General features: G+C 40.5%; 1 long non-coding RNA gene across 1 annotated transcript in view; it reads right to left on the reverse strand.

Moving 5' to 3' along the window:
* LOC309390710 overlaps positions 1 to 13,075 on the reverse strand; it is a 30,444-nt gene extending 17,369 nt beyond the window's left edge. The window contains exons 1-2 of the long non-coding RNA XR_014175168.1: positions 12,961 to 13,075; positions 8,498 to 8,550 (exon numbers count right to left, since the gene is read on the reverse strand). This is a non-coding gene — a long non-coding RNA (uncharacterized lncRNA). The remainder of the gene's footprint in view (positions 1 to 8,497; positions 8,551 to 12,960) is intronic.
* Positions 13,076 to 21,320: the final 8,245 nt, after the last annotated feature.

The following is a 21,320-nucleotide window of genomic DNA, read 5'->3' on the forward strand; positions in this document are numbered from 1 at the left end:
ACTCAATCTTTCCCTGCATTAGGCTCTTCTCCAGTGAGTCCTTCCTTCTCACTAGGTGGCCAAAGTATTTGAGTTTCATCTTCAGGATCTGGCCTTCTAAAGAGCAGCCCTCCAATTCTCAGCTATGACCACACTGGTTGTGGAATTCTGGAAATTCAAGCCCTCCAACATGGAGAGTGCCAGACTGGGAAAGGCTGACGTGTTCAATTTCAGATCCTATCTAGAACTTTGAGACTGTTCTAAATTGATGGAAGGAGTGAAGGAAATTGTCATACCAGTCCTGCTTTGAAGATGCTTTGTGGGTGACTGGCTGGCTGAATCCAAAGAAATTCTAGGTGTGGTGAAGGATGAAGAGGAAGGAAGAGGATTTCTTGGGAAATCAAGAACTTTATTGCTCTTTTAAACCGAACCTCAAGTCCCAGAGTGGGCTATATTGGTTAAGCGAGGTTTAATCCATGGAAAATTGAGAGCGGGAAATGAAATAAATATCAGAGTGCTACAATACAAACAAACAACTCCAGCCCACTCGGTGTTGCAGTTCCTCCCCTGCTGAGAACAAACCCCCTATTGTGGCAGACACATTATGAGGCAGGGCTGTGGCCAAAAGCTTAAGTGGAAAGCTAATCCCAACCAATTCGTGTTCTGCTCACAGCAATGTGTGCCAGACTGCTGGCCTAGTTCAAATGCTGCATCTGAGACATGGAACAGCACGAAGGAATCCCACAAAAGACCTGCACAAGAGAAGCCAACTTACGTGTGCCCAATCCTCGCCTCTCTTAATGTAGGCACACCAGCCCCACTCCCTCCTTTAGGATTGCATTGTTTCTCTTTAATGAAACCACAGCTTAGGCTACAAGCAATATGGTGGAGGATATGGGTGTGCTCAATAACTTTACTGACTTTTGTATTGCCAGCTTATTAATTCACAAGCCTGTTGTAGCAAATCAAGCTTTGAATTTGCTGGAAATGACCATCTGATTCTGTTGAAGCTGACCTTACTATTATGTCATCTTATCACACACAGTAATAGATTTTAATTATTAATCACACTGAGATCAGAATGTTTCTTTCTAGTGAACGTAAGGCCTATCGGTTTACTTCAGAATGTTTTCCTTTAATGCCTCTATCCCCCCCTTTTTTGGGGGGGGAGGGGTTGATTTTCACATTTGAGTTGCATTATATGAGTGTTACAGCACAAAATTAATTTGAAATCTTGCTGCCAACCTTCAAGATGCTAGCTATCTGGATCCATCTAAAGACATTTAAGTGAATCTTTCGCTCACAAACGTTAGTATGCAGAGCAAATATATAGAAGAACAAAAAGCAAAGCACTTGAGTAGGTCTGTGTGCTTTCTCTCTTTCTTTCACATATATTTTCTTTCTTTCTCATCTCCTCCAGAGATGGTAGTTTCTTCTCTATCATAATGAAAACTTGCCAATATTATTGCTGATCTGCAAAGTATTGAAATAAGGATTTCTTTTCAGCTAAAAGATTGCTATTTAATTCCCTATTATTACCATTTCTACTAGCATTTTATACGTACAACTCAAATGATCTGTTGCATATCTTCGCCAGGATGATTATCCCATACTCACTTAACTTCTTAACTTTATTCAATTTCTAGACCGCCCCCCTCTCAAAAGAGACTCGAGGCGGTGTACAGTCATATTAAAATAATTGAACAACAAATATACATAGTATAAATACAAAATCAATAAATTAAATATAGGACTGGAGGAGGTAGTAATGATTCACTGTACAATTTAGTTAAGTTAGATTAAAATTCTAAAAATTATAAAAACATTTACCTAAAAACTATCCCCAATAAAATATCCGCCAGGAGGTAAGAGTAGAACTATAAGTGGGCCAGGCCGGCTAATCGGAACAGGTGAGTCTTAAGTTTTTGTTGGAAGGAGCGGAAGTCGGTAGTAGTTCTAATATCGGGGGGGAGGTCATTCCAGAGGGTTGGGCCCATCACAGAGAAGGCTCTACTCCTAGGCGCCGCCCGTTGGCATTGCTTGGTGGACGGCACCCGGAGGAGTCCCTCCCTGTGAGAGCGAATTGGTCGCAGGGATGTATGTGGTAGGATGCGATCCCGCAGGTAGCTAGGTCCTGTGCCATGGAGCGCTTTGAAGATGGTAATCAACACCTTGAAACGCACCCGAAAAACCACAGGCAGCCAGTGCAGCTCGCGCAGGAGAGGTGTTATGTGGGAGTACCTGGTACTCCCCATGATGGCCCGCGCGGCCGCATTCTGAACTAGCTGTAGTCTTCAGGTACATCCCAAGGGGAGTCCCATGTAGAGAGCGTTGCAGTAGTCCAGGCGAGACGTCACCAGCGCATGAGTGACTGTGCGTAAGGCATCCCGGTCCAATAGGGGGCGCAATTGGCGCACCAGGCGAACCGGGTGGAACGCCCCCCTTGCCACGGCTGCCACATGGTCATCCATCGACAGCCGGGCATCTAGGAGGACGCCCAAATTGCGCACCTGTTCCACGGGGGGCAATTGTTTGCCCCCTATGGCCAGTGATGGAATCAACTGGTTGAACCGAGGTGCCGGTAACCACAGCCACTCGGTCTTGGAGGGGTTAAGCTTGAGTCTGTTGTCCCCCATCCAGACTCGGACAGCTTCCAAACACCGGGACATCACTGAATCTTGGATCAATGTTAACTAGGATATGCATTTTATTTAAATGTTATATGCAGTCAGTAGAGTGATAACAGCACCCTGCAAGGATCTTGAATATGCAGATATACTTGGTATGTTTAGAAGAGATTCAAAGCCACTAACATATCTTTCAACATACTTTGAGGATGGGTCAGTCTCACGAATGAAGGCAAACTCCCAGGAAAATGTTGCAAGATCCAATCTGGGTCGGTCACCAGGACCAGAGGTTTAGTCTTCTGAGCTTTCAGACTTGTGCTGGAGCCCATCCTCAAGGAACTTCTCTCTGTGTGTGTGCTTTGGGCTATTCTATGCATCTCCCAATCTGTAATAACTCTCTGCCTTCCACTGGATCAGTTATAGACCAGTTGAAAGAGTATTTGTTGCAAAGAATGAAATTGGATTCAGAAATTTAAATTAGGAATTATATGTGTATAGAAATGCTTTAGAAAAGTTTTTTAGACCCCAACTATGATATAATTAGATTATTGGACCTATATCAGTTATTTCAATTATCCGGCCTGGCTCAATCGCAATCGTAATTTTCCCATTCCTCCAAACTGTTTTTAAATTGTTCTTAAATATTAATTTTATTGGGTTTTTACAATTGGGGTATTTTAAAGCAGATTTTTAACTGTCTATTGATGTAATTTGCTTCCTCCTCCGTGTATGTATGTGTGTTGTGTATGTATGTACGTTTGGTGTTGTTATATATGTTTCATGTTATATGCTCCATTGTACGCCGCCCCGAGTCCTACTTGGAAAGGGAGCGGCTAATAAATCCAAATTTATTATTATTATTATTATAAACATATGAAACTGATTGATATTGTTTCATAAAGCTGTTGATCCTCCAGCATGCATGTTTATAACCTAAACCAATCTTACATATCCCAATTTTCACCTAGCAAATCAATGATTGTAATACTAACAAGGAAAACAATGGCATAAATAGCAGGCACGTCTGCTGTCTCCAAATCATTATTGTCTATTCCTTGGGTGTTTGTTTGTTTTTTGTTAGCATCTGTATGTTGTTAGCCTGGGAATGCCTATTCTATCATTTAGTTACCTTATGCATGGGAAGGGCCTGTTGTTTGATGTGCCTTCACTTTAATGTAAAGCACACCATTACTAGGTTAATGATCATGAGCCATCACTGAGTCACTTTGAAAAAGTGGCAATGATGAATGGAGCCGGCAGCTCTGAGGGAGGTTGATCACTGAATGCAGCGAAGTTTATTTAAGCTGGGCTTGATAATGGGCCTGTATTTGAGATGGGATGTTTCTAGTCACTATTTAGACAGCAGACATTCCCTGACATGATATTCCCTCCCTGCCCTCTTATCTTTACACAGAGTGAGTAAAGCTAAGGCTGCTCTCTGTTGTAGATCTATGCATAGGGGGTAGCATGTGATATGAAGTGGCAAGCCTCTACTTTAGAGGCTATACTAGAATATGGAAAATATGTAGAAAGAATAGTTGATCTATGCATAGGGGGTAGCATGTGATATGAAGTGGCAAGCCTCTACTTTAGAGGCTATACTAGAATATGGAAAATATGTAGAAAGAATAGTTGATCTTCCATGGCCCAAGCCTCTCTTCGATACATTCACTTTTTCTGGCGTGAAAATTTACAATTCATTTCCTTAGCATACTATTCGAAAAATCCACACATTTGCCAAAACATTGACCAGAGTCCTCTGGTCATTTATGAAACACGACAATATATTTCCCCCTCCCCCCCGTGTGGTATGCTCCATTTCTGAGCACCATCTCCATAATCCATAATCTCCATAATCATAGACTGATGGGGATGAAGGGGTTTGACAACTTATGTATCTGTAATAAACTAGCTTGAAAGAGGCTTTTCGGGATTTAAAAAGAGCGTTTCTGTATTAGATGCAAATGATGTGTCAGCCCTGTGAGGTAAGCCACGACAAGAAACCGACTCCACAAATCAGAACTCTATTTTATTGACATAGGCTAGAGAAATATAAAACATATAAAATAATATAAAAGTCTGACTGATTTATCCTCTTCCTTCTTCCCCCGTACACTAGGTAAATTAGAAAGGAGCCTCTTTCTCACACTTTCCCTGTTGCCCTGGCCTAAAATACACTTCTGATTCTGCCTAATTTTCCCAAGGTTCTCTCTGTGGTTTTTTACAATAACCAATCCAGCATCATACACTTTGATCAGTTATTGTGGTTCAGTATGATTGCCATGTACACATGTGAACCAACAACTACACTACAGTGGATTTTTAACATAGGTATATTCAGGATCACATACATATTGATTTCTTTTTAAAAGTCAGAAAATGCACCCTGAGTTGCTGTTTTAAGCATTCCTTCCACGGTAATGAAAGAAAAGCATCACTTTATTCTAGCTAATATTATAGAGCTAGCTTATGTTTTGCTAAAGATATGAAAATTGGGTTGTAAAAACCTAGATGATCCCTGCATTCCAGTAAAGAGTTGAGGATAACAGTGGCCCTCTAGGGATAATCTAGATGTTTGCAGTAGCCTTCCAGGTTACTGAAGACAACTGATTCTTTCTTCACATAAATAAGTCAGATCAATTTAACGTTGCAAAAATACTACAATCTGGGGCCTGTGTTGCCCCATACTTTTATTATAGGAAGCTGTTCCAACAACTAAATTACAACTTTATAAGACTTGTCCCATTTCTATTCATTAAAGGAAACATTTAAATAGAATAATAAAATTATTATTTAAAAAGAAAGTGCTGCCCGCATTTTGAAGGGAGTTCATACCGGGGTATAAAAATAGTATATAGTAATATATAATCATATGTTTAATCATATATATGAATATATATGAATAATAGATGCAATATGTAATAATAATTACTAAATACATAAATGATATAGAATAATATACATACAGGGTTATAAAAATAATATCTAATTAACTTGGACTTTTAGCTTGGGTTACACATCTGAGGAAGACTTTTTAGAAGGGAAAACAGGGTCAAGTGATTCACTGATCCTCTGCACCAGATGGACCCTCACCACAAATTTGGACCAAAATGAATTTCCAAGGGCCCAGGACTCTGATCTAAACTTACCAGTACAAGGTCACATGATTGATGCTCCCCTTTGGTTAGGCATCAGAAAGCAAGAGGCACAAAAATCTAAGCTTATAAAGCAGAGTGTGAAGCCGGATCGAGTTTTGGAGGCCACAGTTGAATAAATGTTATTAACTTAATACTCCCGGATGCCTTAAAGCTAGATCAGGATTAAATTCTGACTAAGGATTGCTGTAGATTCTAATATGAAGCTCTCTGTCTATGGATAATTCATTAATGGAAGCAAAGTCTACTGGTTAAGTGTGTTTTGAAGCCTCACTGATGCATCAGCGGTGGTATATCAATATAACCTGGTATCACTCTCTTGCCTTTGTTCTCTGAAACACTGATTGGATCTGGACTCGTTTACCTTTCAGCTTCTGGACTGATTTAGTATCTTCGGCGCATTTCTCTAACTGTGAGTAATCCTTTCTGGAATTGTAGCTTGAGCCATGAAATCATACTTTCATTGCTTCTGATATCATCCCCAGGCACCATCTTGGGAGGCTACAAGAAGGCTATTTTAATGAAGGCATTCACTTATTGTGCTGGGAAACCCAGCTACTGCACCAGGATTTCCCTAGAGTATGCATTCTGTGTGTTAAGTGAGAGGGAAACAGCCTCCTAATCAGAAGCCGTGATAACAGAGATAATGGCTTGGCAGTGAGAGGAGTACTACAGATGGAAGGGCTTAAGGGTCCTGACCACATTGGGATTGCTATCATCTTCCCACAGGAATATCAAAGGCAGCAATGGAAACTCAACGTTGCTTTTCTCATATAACTGACTATATGCCTTTCAGCTGTAACTGGCAAATAGCGGCAGGGTAACTGGGAGAGGCAGCCAGAGAAGGCAATGCCTTAGCACTGAGAGCAACAAGGACACAAGATAAATAAAACTGTTGGTGAGAGTGACTAGGGATAGGTCAGGTGAAGGGTCACTAAAAGGCCAAGATGCCTCAGATCTGAATATTTTGGTTGTCTATTTACCCAGTGGAGAAAGACAGAGTGCTGAAACACTCCTTGAGCTTCATATTCCTGGGTATAGATAGACACAGCTTCTTGGCTAGCAGAGGTGAGGGGAGAAACTAAAAAAGAAAAAAAAGGGGGTGTCCATTAGAAATGCTTCCTTTATAGGTTGCATGGAGGCATAGTAATGGAGGGCTTCAGCTCACGAGGAAGCACCAATCATGTATGTATGCAGGCTTCTTACTACAACCCTTGCCTTGATACCGGCATTACAAAGGAAGAAGAGGGAACTGCATGAATGTCTTAGTAACTCAATGTTGGATCACAGTCCTCACCTCAGATTAAGATACTCTCCATTGTTTTCCTTCAATACACATTTTACATGGAATTTTCAAGCCAGATTTTGGGCTAAACTTTATTTTACCTTTATGTTAAAAGGAAAGGCTACATTAAAAAAAAGGTGAATTCACTCTTGTGCAAAAAATTTATAATTCACTTGTACACAGCAAGTATTTATTAATTAATCGGATTTATATACTGTACCTGTCCCTTTCACCATAGGTGACTCTCAGCATGGGATAAATATAGCTATAACTATAGAGAAACATATGGACACAAATACACACATTTGTCTAGGGCAAACACACAAATTTGTATAGGGCAAATTTAGCTGTTCTCATGAATGTCTTAACTCACAGCACTTGAATATTGAACTATTATATATAAACAATAAAGGTCTTTTACATCGATTCTGAACTTAATATCCTTAGTTCATGAACTGAGATATCAGATGTACAGAAGAATTCTTGTTTTGGCAGAGAGCGAGTTGCTATTAATTGCAGTGGAAAAATATTTCCATATATAAAGTAATGCTTTACCAGAATTTATTCATTTAATGAAACCAATAAAGAAGTCATTCAGATACAGTACATACACTGGAGACCTACAGTATGGAGACCTTCTGTATCTGAAATAAACTTTGACTGGTGTATAATGACTTCATGATCACAATAGAGTTATCTCTGCAAGACTATGCCTCCTCAAAATCATATTTTTAAGGGGACTTTGTTTATACCAGACATAGAGGACTTATGACTCTCAAAATGTCAAATTCACAACCATCAGCCATCTTAACCTGTGGTGAGAGACACTGGGAGCAGCAATTTAGCAACATTTTGTAGGTCATGCATATGTCTAGCTCAGTGGTTCTCAACCTGTGGGTTGGGAACATCCCTTTCACAGGGGTCGCCTAAGACCATCAGAAAACACATATTTTTGATGGTCTTAGGAACCGAGACACCAGTTTTATGGTTGGGAGTCACCACCACATGAGGAACTGTATTAAAGGGTCACGGCATTGGGAAGGTTGAGAACCACTGGTCTAGCTCATAATGTTTGTTACAGGAATTCTGAAATTTTTTTAAATCTCCAGCAAAAAAATGACCTTCATTAGGAATTGTTCAATTTATCAATCTGCTCTTACTACCAATACATTTCTCCTACCTGGAACTGAAACCTATGTTCAAATAATGAAAATTCATCAAATTGGTATTGCCCTTCACATGCACTCAAGTTCCAAACTCTTTGATGCTTTTTCCTCCAAGTGGGTAGAAGTGCTTCCTTTACAGTTTATCTCAGAGATTAGTGGTTTAAAAAAAAACCATGCAAAGTCAGTAGAAAGTACTCTCCTTAAAAATATTGCTAAAATATTTACAAACATATAAATACATAAAATCACAGAGCGTAAAAATCATTGTCTATGAGAGTTACTTACCAAAAGACAATATTGACCAAATCAATGGATTCTTCAGATGTTTCTCTTTTGTCCTGTAATATGAATGGTTTAGTAGTATTTATTTAAACTAACTTGAAAATAATTTCCATTATTTGTGGTATGAGGAGCAATCTGAAAAAAATGAGATATCTCAATTAACGTCAAAGTATCCCGACATTGCTGGTGCCATTTGAAAAGAAGGGAAAGAAATGTAATACGATGGAGACACTAATTTACATTTTGTATTTCCTTTTATTACCACCCGGAATCATCTTATCAAGGAGATGAGCAGCATATACATTTAATTAATAAATAATAATTTATATGGTTTGTTATTTATTGAATGTATTACAGTATCCTGGTTCATATAATACTAAAACATAAAATGTAGTTTATAAGATTGAATTCACTTATCATATTGAATTGAACCAAATAAAATTAGATTATAGCTTTGAATGGGGTTTGAACCCAGCTACTAAATTTTCTTTACAAAATGAAATTATTATGTCTGATACACTTTCTGAGAAGTGACTTGCTATCTTGGTAATAGTTGCGTAAAAGAAAGAAAAGAACTTCAGATTAATTCTAATTTTGAAAATTAACTCAAGCACTATTAGAAGGAATTATTATGATGGCTAGGGTTAACTATTTTTATTTTCCTCTGTGAAGGTCTTCAAAAATTTCCACCTGATACTTAGTGTTATGAACAAAAAGGCAGCCCCATTGTTCTGATTTATGACTATCAGAAACTGAGGCAGGATGTTGCCTCTACTGCAGTAGCCCCAAACCCCACCTTAGGTCAATAAGCCATTGAAACAGAAGGCTACAAGTCCTTTGTACAGAGTGGTATTGAACACTCAGACCAACCAAGTTTTATGTAGAAAGGAAAACACTGACAGATTTTTTCCAATTGCAAGTAGATTAACTGTCATTCTACTGTGTTCTCCTCTTTCTCTTTTTCATTTTATCAGAAATGTAAATGCTCCTGTTAGTTTTCTGCTAAGTTAATTTACATATTTGCTTAGGGGTTAAGGTAAAGGTAAAGGTTTAGGTAAAGGTTCCCCTCACACATATGTGCTAGTCGTTCCAGACTCTAGGGGGCAGAGCTCATCTCCATTTTAAAGCCGAAGAGCCAGTGCTATCCGAAGACATCTCCATGGTCATGTGGGTGACATGACTAAATGCCCAAGGTGCATGGAACTCTGTTACCTTCCCACCCCAAAAAATGGTCCCTATTTTTCTGCTTGCATTTTTTACGTGCTTTCGAACTGCTAGGTTGGCAGAAGCTGGGACAAATAGCGGAAGCTCACTCCGTTACACAGCACTAGGGATTCAAACTGCTGAACTACCGACCTTTCTGATCGACAAGCGTCTTAGCCACTGAGCCCCCGCGTCACTCTGCTTAGGGGTTAGAATGAACGAAAAATTATGAACTGAGATGTGGGCACACTATGAATTCTTCACAGTGCAATTAATGTATTTTTATCTAAACTAAATCTAAACTTTTTTAGATTTCATGAAGTTTTATTCACTTTAAACTTGGTGTTTGTTTCCTTTTGTAAGTTTGGAACTAAGATACACAATTCAAATAAATGGTCCTAAACAGAGGTAGGCACTGTTCCCTCTAAGGTGCACGCCTGCGCGGCCGCGCACATGCCTAGAATATGCCACGCAGTAATTTCTAACTGCCGCGCAGCGTCGCGTATTTGCTGTGGACACACGGACTACAGCGGAGCGGATAGGGAATCACATCACAATCGAAACACTCTCCAGTCAGCTCCAGCTAAACGCAGTACATTGCCGCCTGACTTGTGACTTCAGGATTCTCCTTATTCAGTGTAGGTCAAAAATAAAAAAGGGAAAGGGGCACTTCAAAACAAGTGCCCCTTTCCCTTTTTTCTTTTCGACCCACAATGATTAGGGAGGATCCTGAAGTCGGGCGGGGACGAGAAGCGAGGAGGCAGAAAAAGAGATGGAGGCCAAGGAGCTTCCCTCCCACCCCCTCCCAGCAAAAATCTAACCGGGGAGCCAGGTGGGCAGTAGCAAATTAGCCGATCACGCCGCGTGTGCAGTAGCAAATTAACCGATCACGTGGCGTGATCGGCTAATTTGCTACTGCCCGCCCAGCTCCCCGGTTAGATTTTTGCTGGGAGGGGGCGGGGGGAAGCTCCTTGGCCTCCGTCTCTTTTTCTGCCTCCTCGCTTCTCAGCCCCGCACGACTTCAGGATCCTCCCTAATCATTGTGGGTTGAAAAGAAAAAAGGGAAAGGGGCGCTTAAAGGTTCAAAATATTGGAGCAAAATATCGCTTCAGAGGCAACAGTTCTCATGGGGAATTAGGTCAGAGAGCCCTGGAGTTTCACTGCCCCACCCGGTCAAACCTCACTTTCCACGCGTGCCGCGTGATCAGCTAATTTGCTACTGCCCGCCGGCTCCCTGATAAGATTTTTGCGGGGGGGGGAGAAGCTCCTTGGCCTCCGTCTCTTTTTCTCCCTCCTCGCTTCTTGGGGCTCCACCAATGGGGGAGCAAGGCCCGCCCAGCGCCAGGCTTTGGGCTAACACAGGGGTCTGCAAAGTTGGCTGTTTTAAGACTGGTGGACTTGAATTCTCAGAATTCTGGGAGTTGAAGTCCACCAGTCTTAAGAGCCAATTTTGCAGATCCCTGGGCTAATATGATTGATGCCCTTGGTGGACTTCAACTCTCAGAATTCTGGGAGTTGAAGTCCACCAGTCTTAAGAGCCAATTTTGCAGATCCCTGGGCTAATATGATTGATGCCCTTGGTGGACTTCAACTCTCAGAATTCTGGGAGTTGAAGTCCACCAGTCTTAAGAGCCACTGATTTTGTTGTTGTCTTGGGTGACATCTGTGAAAAAAATTCAGGTGCTCAGGCATGAAAATGTGCCGCTCAAACACTATACTTTTCCGCCCACATTGAAAAAAAATTAGAGGGAACATTGGAGGTGGGCCGTACCAGTTTGGACGGTTCAGGTGAACCAGTAGTTCCAACAAGTGGCTGGGCCTGTCCACCCGCCCTGGTGCTATCCTGTCCTATATAATCATCGTTTTTTTCGATGCGCACACGCTCTCACATTTTTGGTTCTGGGTAAACTGGCTGTTACAGTATGTGACACCCACCTTTGGTCCTAAACCTTAAGTAGATGATCTATTTATGGAGCCTTGGAACCTAATCCTATGATATCTTAAGAAAGTTATAGGATGATGCCTCTCTTGTGAGGCTGAAAATATACTGAGTTTGAAGGGGTGGTGGTGGGAATTTGACCTTAGAATCTTCTTCCAGTATGCACAACATCTTCTGATGCAAATTCACTCCAATACTCAAAGAGGAAAAGAATATGTACCAATGGAAGAGAATATATGTAGTTCAGGGTAAAACTAGAGTCCTTGATGATCTCTGTGCTTGGTTCTTTCAAACCCCATTCTTTTCAAGCACTGAAGATGATACTTAGTCGGTAACAAAATGTCTGCAAGCAAATAACTAAGCTGAGAGAGCACCAAGGATTCCACAAGAGGACATGTGGCAGGAAGCGCCACAGTTTTGCTATATTCTACATTTCTGGACAATGACACATGCTCAAACTGGTTTTTCATTGATTGTAGTAGTGAGAATTCCTTTACATCGGTGTTTTTACAAAATTGGAATCTTTAACTTCAACTACCAGCCTTGCTGGCTAGGGAACTCTGGGGGCTGAAGTCCATACGCTTTAAAGTTGCCAAGTTTGAAAACACAGATTTAAAGAAATAAGAAGAATGAAGAGAGAAAGAAACACAATGTTGCTTTTGCTTCTAACTCACTTATGTCTCACATAAGATTATTTGATTATTTAATAACATAGGAACAGAATTTCAGCAGAATAAGTGGATCAGAGAGAGAGAGAGAGAGAAAAGAAAAGAGGAAGGGGGGGAGGAAGAATTATAACAGGTATAGGTTGTTTTTCTCAGCGGTAATTCTTCCCTCTATCTTCAACAATCACACACACACACACACCATTATGCGTGATTTGTATGTGCGTGGCAACAAAATATGTTACAGGAAAGAGAAGATTGAACTAATACAGAATTCACTCACTCCAGACGGAATTGTGTTTTACTGAGAAAATCCGGCATACAAAAGCATTCTTGATAGTGTTGCCAAGCTTTTCCTTTTCAGAAATTGAGGAAGGCACAAGAAACAAGCATGTTTAAAGACTACAATAAAGGTTACATTAAAGAATTTACAACACGTGCTTTGTGTCTCTCTTGAGTCTTCCCTTCTTTGATGGATCACCCAAAGTAAAATAAATCAGAATATAATGAAATGGCTGTAAGTATTTGTATAAGGTCTTGGTTTTTGTATTTGTTCTTAATCTGAGCATTTGTGCCTCTGACTCAGCTATAGAGCAGAGGAGCAAGCATTCAAATTGAAGTAAATATTGGTTTGGTTAAAACAGCATTGCATTCCTCACCTTGCAGCAGCTGAATAGTTGTTATGGCTAGAAGAGAAAATTGGTCAGCCTGTATCATCTTCAAGGTTTTGGTGATGCTCATGAGCAGTAAAACCTTGATAATTGCAACAATGTGGATAAGAAGTAGAGAAAGTAGCAGATGTCTGACCTTGCCCGACTTGTTGCTACTCTGCTTGCAGGAGCAAATTATATCTTTCCAAGGTTGCAGTCTTAAAGTGGAGACAACTACTGAATTTCTGCAGAAATCAATGTCTTGGAAGTATTATGATGAATCAGTAAGGCAACACAATTTCAAGGCAATAAAGTAAGAACTAAAATACCTGGAAATAAAATGAGAATCTCCCTTCTTCAGAAGTTATGAAATTATAGGATAATTCTAAAAAGTTCAGCTCAGTAGCTTGGCTATTCTTATATTGGGAGATGCTTCTTTGGCAGAGAAGCCCATGAAATGTTACATCAGATCTGGCACTTTGGGTGCTCTGTTTGAAACAATGTGCTCCTTCTTTTCTATTTACCTTTTTTACCAACTGTGTCTTCAGTCTTCTCATTTATTGATTCCAATAAATTCATTCATTCTAATGTTCTTATGTTGCATTATGTTAAGCATATTCTAATTATTTTGATTGGGGCCTTTAATTCTGACCTAAGTTTTCATATAAACTAACATTCTCTGACATTTGTTAAGACTGTAAAAAGCAGTAGGATGGTGATTTTTCTCCAGATAATTTATCATTAAAAGTGGAGGGGGAAGCAATATTAGATTAATTGAGAACCTCAGGAGGCAGATAATGATGGCAGTTTTTTGAGGGGAGAAGAGGACTGTCATATTAAAATTGCTATCCTTTTGGGGAAAATTTTCATGGAACAATTTTCATGTTCAATTTGAATTAATAATTTAAAGAATAGTTAGTACTGTCATATTACAGTGATTTATTTAGTGTATTAAGCAGGGGTAAAATCAACTTACCTTTGCTACCAGTTTGCAAATATGAGCGCGTGCATGCGTGTGTGCTTTGCTTGCATCTGCTACCTTCACGCATGTGCAGGACCTTCCATGCATGTGCAGAGCACCAAAAATGGGATATGATGATGTCCGGGTGGGTGGGCAAACCTCCTGCCAGCACCGCTACTGGTTCGCCTGAACTGGATAGAACTGGCTGAATTGCACCATTGGTATTAAGAGATCTATTGACTTTCTAAACTGCATCACTGTTCCATGTAGCCCTATTTTCAAATAATGCTTTGATCTAGATATTGCACTTTGCTTCAGAATACTCTTCCCTCCTGAATTTCATGTAAACATTATGGACTATTTCTTTCATCATATCTTTTTGCCAGTGCCATCTTAAATTCAGAATGCCTAATCTGGAATTGAATTCCATTTATTCCCCTATTCCCAAACATTTATCTATTTGATTATGCTTCATCTCCACTGGCATTATTGATGTAGCAATATTGGAACATGTGGTCTCTATATTATATGGACTCTCCAGAGATTTATTGTTGAATTTATTTACCAAAACCATGTAACACTGACAATGGCATTTACAAGTTGCATTGCATTTATAATAATGTTGATTTTCATATTTTTAACAGCATATATAATTTTTTTAAAAAGCCCACATGACCAGATTGTATACTCTACTAAATGTTTTCCTTCACATTGATAGTTCTAATAAAGAGTGAGACACTTTTATACCACTGACATGTTCTCATATTTAAACTATTTCTGTAGTTAACCCTACCCCCTCCATATTTAGCTGTGAACAAAGTCTTCTCAAAATGTTGAATCGCTGAAGAAAAAATGCTATTTATAGCAAGTGACAAGCATTTAAAACAAAGACTCACATCATAAACAGCAACCAGTGAAAAAAGCATGCAAGAAGATTAATTTACCAATAACAATTCAATAAAAATTCAAAGCATTCATGGATTCCTGTGAAACTTTCCATAGTCATCCCCCCACCTCAGGGATGCGTTCCGGTTGCCATTATTACTGGTTCGGCGCCTGAAAAATTTCACGCATTTGCACTTAAAATGATCTGCAGATGCGCACATTTAAAAAGGAAGAAAAATTACATTTTTTCAATGAACATTGTTCTGCGCATGTGCAGAACAGAAAATCAAGATGGCGCCGCCGAGGATAGAACCAGTACGGTCACGTGTCCACCGGAGTTACTAGCTATTCGGCCGAACTGGTCCGAATAGGTAGGAACCCACCTCTATCCCACCCCAAGAAACATAATTCTATTTGTTTGTGATTTATTAGAAGTCAACAGAACTTATAATGGTATCTAAACTGTCTATAAAATGTTGGACTGGGACTAGGAAAACTCAAGTTTTAGCCCACATCAGCCATGAAAGATTTCTAGGTGACTTTGGATCAGTCACTTTCTCTCAGCCCACTTTCTCTCAGCCTACTATTGAGGGATGATGTTGTTCTGCGTGGAAAATGGGTTGAAACGATGTTATGTGCCACCTTAAGTTGCTCGATGAAAGCTGAGAAACATATCTAATAAATAAATGCAATCATTTATAATCAATATAATTTTGTTTGTAAATGCATCTTTGTTTCTTCTCCCTTCCCAAATGCTATAATTTGGAGCAGGGGTGAAATTCAGTAGGTTCTGACAGATTCTGGAGAACTGCTGGTGGAAATTTTGAGTAGTTCAGAGAACCGGCAAATACCACCTCTAGCTGGCCCCAGAATGGTGGGGGGGGGGGGAAATGGAGATTTTGCAGTATCCTTCCCCTGCCACACCCACCAAGCCACGCTCACATAACCGGTAGTAAAAAAAATGAATTTCACCACTGGGTTGGAGGCACAAATATGTTGCTTGGCGGTAAATGCAAGAATGCCAAATAACAATATTCCTTTCTGGTCTGTATTTAAGATGGCTGCCACCTATGTGTCATGACAAGAGGGTTATAAACATGTATATGAAAGACAGATAAGGTTTCCTCCTGTCAACTGGGGTCCTTGTCCATTCACAGTGACTGCTGTTGGGAACAAGTAGTCAGAAAGACACCAGATACCAGCTCCTGAAAAACATGAGTGGCTTTGATGAATAACTTCGCTTCACAGGGATTGCTGGCTTCTTCTTGTGCTTGAACAGGGTTATATGAAAACAATTATATTAGCAATATTAAAAGAATCAAAACAAAAACCTCAGCCCTAAGAGATATAGCACTGCCCATTAAGTGCAATCTTCAGTAAGATGTTGCTGTTTTTTTGCTTCTCTTGAGATTTTATTTGCTATTCCTATTAAAGAATCCTAGGATACTTTCTTCAAGCCTAATTCCTAGTCTAGGTGACCAGGGAAGCCATATGACCAACTTCCATGGGAACCACAGAAAAGGAAGCTTGGAGCTGAATCATCACTGTGAACTGAAGAACTTTTGCTCCAGAATTGATTATAAGAGACTGCCCAGGAAATATCTGGAGAGTTGCCCCCCCCCCCGTTTTCTCTGGGAAAATATTAAAGTTGTATTCATAATTGCCATCATCGACTTGCTCAAGCCTTTCCTAGACATAAATGTCACATTATTTTGGCATTTAGTGGAAGCTAGAGATTAATCTATTGGAAAGAGATTGACTTTATACTTCTTGCTTTGGGTAGGGGGATTAGATTAAAATTGGAGATAGCAACCTGGGTGATTTCCATCAGCCCCAACCAATTAGCTAATTGCAAACAATTGTGCGAGCTTTATTCCAAATGACTGTATTCCAATTCTCTTGTCCCTGGACTAGATGATCTTCAGTCTTTTGCTAAATGTATCAAAGAATCTCACTATTGCTGTATGTTCCAGAATGGAAACTGCCATTAAACTTACAAGAAAACTTTGTCATCAGCTTGACATATTAGGATTTGTTCTTTACTCACAAACCAGGATAGCCCAGGGCATGCAGGCTCCGTTTGGCTTCCCTTCCAGGGTTCCAAAGCCACCTTCTTATCAGGATGATGCACATTTTTCATTCACTGGGAGTGAAAGCATGGCACAACTCCCAGCACCTTATACTACTGCCAAGACAAAATGAAAGACCGAATGTTTAAACTTGTGTATATAATAAGTGCCTTAAGAATAAAGGAAAAGTGATTTGGGAAGGGAGAAGGGATAAAAGTGGAAAAGTTCTGAGTGTACATTTTTGAAGGGAAAAGAAAAGCTATATGGAGGGGGATAAAGACATATACGGATGCTCTGCCTAGTTCAGCTGGAGGGCTTGGCTCCCTTGAATGTCCTCAGCCCTATCACAAGAGCCAAGGACACAATGAACTGTAGAGAACGTTCACTAACTTGACTACTGGGCCAAAATATATCCTCTGACTCTGACAGGCTGTCAACTCTGTGATATTTGGCCCTCCCACTGACATTGCTCATGTAGCTGACAGCTTTCAGCATTCAGATTTGCCTAGTTTTGCTTTGCTTACTTGGAAATAATAGATTAAAAACTTGGAACTAAATTGCAGAATTGGAGGAGATGAAAAACTCACGCAACGTTGCAACTGCCATCACCCCTTTTGGCTAAAGGCCCAGTTGGTTGTTCAGATAGCATAAAATATATTCCTCTCAGCTATGAAGAACATTCACAAGGATTGTTTAACAATTAATAAGGTTATTGTACTACAAAGAATGGAAATTGTGGCCTAAATATGACATGGAGCCATTTTGCGTCTGCTTTCAGCTAGCCATTTTAAGAGCGGTCTCATTTGCTTCTATCATTTTCCATGTGAGGCAATGCTTCTTTTACTTTTCCGGATATAAAATTAAACCTTGTAGAACTGATTGATTGGAGTGACTGGCTCATTCAAATGTTCATTTGCAGAGGGAATAAGAGAGATGTTCAGTGAGGGAACTTAATTAGATACTCTAGATCAGCGATGGCGAACCTTTTTTGGCTTGCATGCCACAAGTGGGGGGAGCGCGGGGGGGTCGTGTGCGGGCGTGCCGCACCCATAATGCAATGCGCGATCCCCAGTGCGCATGCGCACACAACGCCCCCCCCATTTTTACATGCTTTTTTCGCCCTCCCCAGGCTCCAGAGGCTTTATAGGAGCCTGGGGAGGGCGAAAAGAGCCTCCCCCACCCCCCCGGAGGCCCTCCGGAGGCTTCAGGGAATGTCTGGAGGCTTCCCTGAAGCCTTCGGAACGCTTAAAACCACCCTCCGAGCAAACCGGGTTGCTCGGAGGGTGGTTTTAAGCACTCCAAAGGCATCAGGGAAGCCTCCGGACGGTCCCTGAAGCCTTTGGAGCGCTTAAAACGACCCTCCGAGCAACCTGAAATCACTTCCGGTTTGCTCGGAGGGTGGTTTTAAGAGTTCTGAAGGCTTCTGGGAAGCCTCCGGACGGTCCCTGAAGCCTCCGGGGGGGGCGGGGGGGCTCTTTTCGCCCACCCCAGGCTCCTATAAAGCCTCTGGAGCCTGGGGAAGGCGAAAAATAGCTTTTAAAAAGGTGAACTCAGCTGGCCAGCGCGTGCATGCGCGCTGGCCAGCTGACAGGGCAGTGCCTCACGTGCCCTGACAAATGGCTCCGCATGCCATTTGTGGCATGCGTGCCATAGGTTCACCATCACGGCTCTAGATTTAAAACTCAGAAGATTTAAAACACTGAATCTGGGGAACTCAGACACAAAACAGGCTAGGCAGAAAATAAACATAGGATCAGTCAAAAAGGACTCAAATCCCTATATACCAATGCACAAAGTTTTGATGAATAAACGGGATGAACTAAAAAAATCCAAGTACATGAGGATAGGAGGGTAGATATGATATTGTTGCCATTTCAGAAACTTTGGTGGGATGAAACCAATGAATGGAATTTACAGCTTGAGCCATTTAAATGGTTTAAAAGAAACAGACTTAATAAAAGAGGAGGTGGAGTTGTGCTATACATAAGGAATAACATCTCTACAGAAACACAACAATGATGAAAACCATCTTCAATGCATTTGCTGTATAAAAGAAAAAAAGAATGACATTGTCATAAACATACACTACAGGGCACTAACCAAACAGAGGAAATAGATGAACTTTTTGCTAATCAGTTAACTAAGGTATGTAGGAAGCACACCACAATAGTTATGGAGGACTTAACTACCCTGAGATCAACTGGGGGAAAAACTCTGCACCTAGTGGAAGATCAGATTCCTGACAAACTAGACAACTTTTTCTCCCAAAAGGTAGAGAAGGGAACTAGAAGGTCAGCCATACTGGACTTAATTTTCACTAACAGAGAAGAAATTACAGGAAGCTTGAGGGGGAGTGACCATACAATTTTGGAATTCAACATTATGCAAGCACAAGTAACGGAACAAAGTCAAACTAGGGTCTTTAAGGGAGCTGATTTCAATAAATGTAGAGAGAGCTTGGGAAGGATTCCATGGATGAGAATCCTCCAGGGGAAAACAACCCAAGAAGCTTGAAAAACTTTGAAAAGTGAGATTATAAAAGCCCAGTCTAGCACAATTCCAATGAAGAAGAAAAATAAGAGATCTCATGGCTGCACAAAGAACTCTCTAATAAACTGAAAGATGAAAAGGACAAGTATAAAAAGTGGAAAGAATGGCACATAACTAAGGCAGATTATCTGGTAAGACTTGTGGGCTTTGAAGGTCTTTAAAAGGCAAGCTTCAAACTGCCCTTTAAAGCCACTCCAATACAAGAATGATAATGTTGGCACCATACACTCTGGAAATGACTTTGGAAGCCAGAGACGGGACATGGACACAGAATACTCATATATCAGTGGTGGGTTGCAGGCGGTATGCCCCTGTACGGGCATACCAGAGCCTGCCCAAAGCACTGGGTACCATTCCGGTACAGTGCTCCAGAGGGACCACCCGCCCGCCAGCACTCCTTACCTGTCCTTACCATACAGCGCTTGTGCGATGCTCTGCCGAGAAACTGGAGCTTCGCAGAGGCTTTTAGAGGTGTCACTTGAAGGTAAGCTGCATGCACACACTGCATGCATGTTCATGTGTGCCACGCGTGTTCATGTGGAGGAGGCCAGGCTCCGGAATCCATGCTGCCATATATCTACTCGTAAAACCTTATTTGTTTCATATGCTTGTATTCAAAGAGAACATCCCTGAAAGGGATCGCTATCCTATCATATCAAAGATAATGTTGCTAATCCTTCTCTTTTTGATTCATCTCCAACACTACAATCAAGGTTTCTCATGTGCAATTCCAATCTTGACAAGGCAGTTCCAAGAAATGCAATATTCCCAACACTGAATTTCCTACTTCAAGGAGGAAAAGAAATATCAAAGATCTTTCTGCCATGAAACTACTAAAGGTATCTAAAGGCTGAAAAGAAAGAGACCTGACACAGAGACATGCAACTACTCTGCATTGTCTATGTCAACATTTCTGGATAAAACAACATCATTGTTTTGTGACTCCCAAGGTAACATTCTAAATGTTGCCAAATTCTTAAGGAACAAAAATACATTAAGATTAGGAAGAGAATGTCATATGACAATGATGGACGTGTAGATGGGGGTGAGGGGAAGGGGCAGAGTGAATATTCAGATGGAGAAGCAATGCAAACTTACCTTCAGTTCACTTTAAAAGCCTAGTAAATCATTACACTTTTTATTATTTACCTGGAACAAAATTCCCTAGTGGAGGAGGGGGTACACAACTCTGAGGGCACATTCTTTGTATTTTTTCCCCCAGTGGCTTGTTCAGCACTTTTCCTGAATCTCAGAACAATCCAAACTGATATATTAATAAATTAGAAATATCCTAAAGTTAGATTTTGCCTATATGATGGGCTTATTTTCTAAGGCTCAAGGTGCCAATGCCAGGTGGGAATTTTGAGAAAGGAGGTAATTCTCACACAGCTTGAGGAAGACAAAGGTTGCATTTACACCTGGCCAGAAGGTTTAATCATCTACTATTTCCAAACATTGCAAGCTAACAATCTGCTGTGTCTGAGATCATAAAACATATCACAAAGTGGAGACAGAAGAATTGAGGCTCAGTTGACCAGAGCTTATCTTTTCAGAGATGCAAGCTGGTTGGGAAATTCTTGTCCAGTTTTGCAAATGCCTCTTAAAGCAGCTTTTCTTTCTCTTCCCCCCCCCCTTTTATTTGTGACTTTTTTTTTTGAGAAAACAGGCATCCACAGAGAATTTTGCTCATAACCTGAATGAACAGGTTAAGGTAACTTTAAGTTTAAAAACTTCAAGAGAAGCAGGCAGAACGCATTTGTGTGAAGAAAAGGTGAATAAAATGCTCTTGTTGGTTATTTCCCTGAAGTGTTTCTATAGCTTTTGTATAGATATGCCAGAATTTGTCACTTCCCTGAGCATATCAACTTTTTTAAAAAATCAAGGGTCTATTAAAATGTTAAAGC

This window comes from Natrix helvetica, assembly GCF_964273705.1.
Source record: "Natrix helvetica genome assembly, chromosome: 4".
Taxonomy (NCBI): Eukaryota; Metazoa; Chordata; class Lepidosauria; order Squamata; family Natricidae; genus Natrix; species Natrix helvetica.